Source organism: Dipteris shenzhenensis, chromosome 29 (assembly GCF_047967505.1).
Source record: "Dipteris shenzhenensis isolate YYH24624 ecotype China chromosome 29, Dip_SZ_1.0, whole genome shotgun sequence".
NCBI lineage: Eukaryota > Viridiplantae > Streptophyta > Polypodiopsida > Gleicheniales > Dipteridaceae > Dipteris > Dipteris shenzhenensis.
Window position 1 is genome coordinate 44,477,502 of NC_141624.1, and position 4,709 is coordinate 44,482,210.

Consider the following 4,709-nt stretch of genomic DNA (forward strand, 5'->3'; position numbering starts at 1 on the left):
TGGCCCTGTAAACTTTTTTTTTTTCAAAATAAATGTCTATTATGAAGAGAGAGAGAGAGAGAGAGATGCTTGGTGTATTCCTTTCAATTAAGTCTCTTTGGAATGTTTCTTGGTTTTGTAATGCCCGGATACCAACTCTCTTCATGGGAGATTACGTAGACCATGGATATTACTCTTTTGAAACAGCGACAGTGAGTGACTTGAGGCCATGTAGTTACATCGAACGCTTGCTAAGAAAAAGTGCAGAGACTCGAATGTTCAATTTTTCAGTCATAAAAAGCTCTCTTTTTGAATTAGTATCTCTTGTTTGCTTGTGTCTGATTCTTTTATAGTTGAAGAGTCTTGCTTGTATCTGATGCTTTCCTAGTTGAAGATTGTTAAAGAAAACATCCTTCAGGTTGCCCCTTGTATCCAATAGTGAGAGCATAGTTATGACTGAGCAACTATATGAGGTTTCAGTAGTGCGTTCTGATTGAAAACACAATCTTGTTGTGACACATGCAGCTTTTAGTGGCTTTGAAAGTGCGGTATGCAGACAGAATCACAATTCTTCGAGGCAACCATGAGAGTCAGCAGGTCAGCGGCAATTTTTGCTGTGAAAACCATTGTTCTCCCGTTAGACTGCTTCTCTGCTCAGTGTCCCTTGCCATTCAAAACTCCTTGCTGTTGTTTAACTAATATTGTACTTCTCCAGCTATGTAACATGTTTTAAAAGTTGAGAATGTCGCTAGAATGTTTCGATGGTTTTTTATGGAACAATTCCCATACACTATGGAATGAATGTCCTCTATTTGTGAACATGTCACACAGGTGTATGGGTTCTATGATGAATGTCTTCGGAAGTGAGTTCACTTGATTACATTATCTGTACATTCACCCCTTTGTGTAGGTGCTGTTTGCTAGGCTTCATTATTATATGCATGCTGTGATCTGTAGTACTAGTACTCTTGCCTCTACCCAACTAATTGAAGTGTATAAATGTATCGTGTGTTTGAGGTGGGAAGCAGGATGGATATACAAGTGCATTCTGACCGGTAGTTTTCACGGCAAAATGCCAGTTTACTTATTTGAATGTTGGTTGAATACTTGTAAAGGTCAAATGCCAGTTTGTTTATTTGGAATTTGATGTTGCATTTGGGATGAATCAAACTTAACCAAGGAGCAGTGGCTGTCTATGCCATTGAAATCATCAGGGACTTGCGTGCTGTTGAAATTTGATCTTCTGGTGCAGAATACAGTTAGGCTGAAGTGGCAACCTTTTTCTAGCTAACTGCATTGGCAATGGGACTTGTCCTTTGTTTTGCACTGAGTGCTTCCTTTATGGATGCTTTACTGATGGAAGCTAAGCATCAAGCACAACATGTTGTCATTTGATCATTCTGTGTCTGTTGACCATCACATTTGATGGGAGGCTATCTATGCAAAAACAGATGAAGATCAAGAGTAGTAAAAAGAAGCCCAAGGCTAGTCGTAAGTCATGTTCCAAGGCATTTATGTCTCGTCTGAATCTAGTTTTATTGCTTCTTCTCTCAATGACAGGTATATAGTCATTGACATCTTGTCTAATGGCCGATTCTTGTTAGACTTGAATGCCCCACCCTGTAACATCCACCTAGGTCACAATATGCTTAATATCTGAGGCAGCCAAAGAGGAGATGGTAGGTGAAGAATTTAGGTATCTATGGCAGAACATTGGAGTAACCATGCAATGCATGGATTTTACCAGGCATTGCAGGGTTCATCAAGACTAGTACTGCATCATTTGATGATGCTGATGTGGCAAATTTGTGACCTGAGCTGTGACACCAGCTGATGATGTGGCAGACGTGGGCTCCCAAGGTGGCACAGTTGGTTGCTGACATGGAAGTCAATTGTATGCTGATGTGATAACAGACGGCAGACTACTGGCAAGGCATAGTCGGCTGCCACAAGGCAGTTTGCCGGTTTGCAGGTCAAGCCCCTCATAGAGAAGTTCGATCATTTCCAATCCATTAGCGGGCTATAAAAAGGTGAGAGTTGCACTCTCCTCTGATTCATCTCCTTTCCATCCTTTGAAGGAACTTTGGCGATTATTGAATAGGGTTGTTAAGACACTCGTGTCTTATGGTAAGACACTTAAGACACTTAAGACACGTGTCTTACCTTAAGACACGTTTAGACACACTCTAAATTTTTTATAAATTTTAAAAGCCCTAAAATTTCAACGTTTTGGAACCTTAGACTTTGCAAATAGCATTTTCGTTTCGTGACTCGTCGTCTGGACTCTGTACATGCCATCCGTACCACGGTGCCCCATACGCTTTTTTGCCTCTCCCGTATGGCTGCTGAAGATTCGCTGTACATTGTACGGACCTACCATACAGATTTTCCGTATCTTGTACGGATTCGCCATACATTGTACGGACCTGCCATACCCTGTACGGATTCACCGTACGTTCAATCCTGCTGCTGGTTTGGGTGACGAGCATCAACGTTGGAGCTCAGCCTGCCTTCAGGTTCACGTTGTGCATCGTTTGCTTCTTTTATCTCGTTATATAGTGCTGTTTTTGAAGGCCTTGAAGGCTCCACTCTGCATCTTGATTCTTGCTTTCTCCTTTCCCAAAAAATTGGGGCAATTATGGGCTGAAAGCCCTAAGAAAGTTGGCCCCCTTCTGGGTTTGTTTCAGATAAGAGCCTGCTAGTATAACAGTAAATTTAAAGGGGGCAATTTGCAAAGTATGGGCTGAAAGCCCTAATTAATTTGGCCTCCTTGGGGTTGCATAGCACCATACTAGCATTGCTTATGCCTTATGCATGAGACTTGTTACTGCTTAATGCTTGAGCCTTGAAGCTTCTATTGCAGCTTGCTTGGCATGTGCATTTCCTCAACACAATTAGTCTATAGATTGCAGTTTACTTACTTGTTCTACTTCTCCCAAAATTTATATTGAATTATGCTCGTGTTCATGCCAACATGACAGGTCGCAAGTCATAGCAGCAGAGAATTGCAGCATAGCAACAGAGAATTACAGCATAGCAGCAGAGATTTACCATGCCTAAACCTCCAAATCAACTTTGGGGGATCCATACCACTATGATTAACCCCGCTGTGGCAACGGGGTCAGGAAACAAAGAGTGGAAGTGCAATTATTGTGGCGAGCCTTTTGTGAGCTCAGTGACACGTCTTATTCTCCATGTGTCTGGACTTGGTCGTAGGGGAATTGGTGGATGTACTTCTGTTCCTTTTGAGATTGCGCAGAAAGTTATCAGAGATCATCCAAAACTTTGTGGTGGACCTAGTACCACGCCTGCTGCCTTGCAGGATGAGGATTTGTTGGGGCCTGAGTCTCACACTATCAACCTTGATGATGCTATGGATAGTGACTCTAGTGCTATTGGTTCCTCTCATGCAGAGAAGAGGGCTAGGAAAGAGGGCATTGCTTTTGCTACATCCTCACCACCATCCACCACTATGGCTACTTCGAAAAAGAACCAGGGGACTTTATCAGGTGCATTGTCCACACAGTCTTGGCAAAAAGAGCGGCAGCATTTGGTAGATATTGAAATTGGGAGGACTGTGACTGAATGCAATTTTGCTTTCAATGTCCTACAAACACCACAGTGGAAGAGGATGATCAAGGCAGTGGCAGCTGTGGGAGCTACAGATACATGGACAGGTGTGACATATGGTGCGATGAGGACATCTGTGTTGGAGGAGGAGATAGGCAGAATTAACAAAGCTCTTGATCCTATCAAGGAGGGATGGAAGAAATTTGGTTGCAGCATTCTGTCTGATGGATGGAGTGATGTTAGGAGGAGGGGCATCATTAATATATTGGTATCCTCATGCCTTGGTACCTATTTTTTGAAAGCTGTTGATACAGGTCGAGGAGGTGCTAGCACTACAGGTGAAGTCATATATCCGAGCAGCTATCATCGAGATAGGGCCTGAGAATGTGGTCCAAGTTGTTACGGACAATGCAAGTAATTGTGTGAGGATGGGAGAGCTTGTGGAGGCAGAGTTTCCTTCCATTGTATGGACTCCTTGTGCTTCACTGTGCTTCACATTGCCTAGACCTTCTCATGGAGGACATCGTCGGCTCCCTTGGATTGCTAGTGTGATGCAGACTGCTAGTACCATTGCAGCCTTCTTTAAGAAGAAGCCCAAGGCCTTGGCCATATTCAAGGAGCATAGCAACTTGGAAATTGTCCGGCCATCGAAGACACATGGAGTCCATAGTGAAAGCTCTCCATCCTTTATTCGCTGTCTTGCGGGTGACTGATATGGAGGGAAGTACTCTTGGCTTGGTCCATCATTTCATGGAGCAGTTGCGTGTTTCGCTGAGTACATGTAACTCCCTCGCACCTGAGAGGTAAGGTTGGTCTATGTCCATTATATTAATAAGTAATGAATCATCACTTATCATAAGAATAGTGTGGGTGTTTCCTTCTCTAGACCCACGTCTAGAAGGAAAGAGATTTGTGTGAAGCCAATTGAGTGGTGGGAGACATATGGCTACTCCACTCCTCGAGTGCGGAAGTTGGCTCTCCGGATTTTATCTCAGGTGAGAGCTGAGACATATATCTTTGGCATTTGCTATTCCTAGTTTGGTAAACTGTAAATGTAGATGATGATTGATCTTGATTCTCACTCCTTTAATCTCGATTTGTAAATGCCAATCGAGATTTGGAACCAAAAGGAATGTGCAGCAGGAGCATGTGAGAGGAAC

The 4,709-nt window shown here is 43.1% G+C and overlaps 1 pseudogene; it reads left to right on the top strand.

Moving 5' to 3' along the window:
- Positions 1-3,073: 3,073 nt before the first annotated feature.
- LOC147882902 (uncharacterized) lies at positions 3,074-4,262 on the top strand (annotated as a pseudogene).
- The last annotated feature ends 447 nt before the right edge of the window (positions 4,263-4,709 follow it).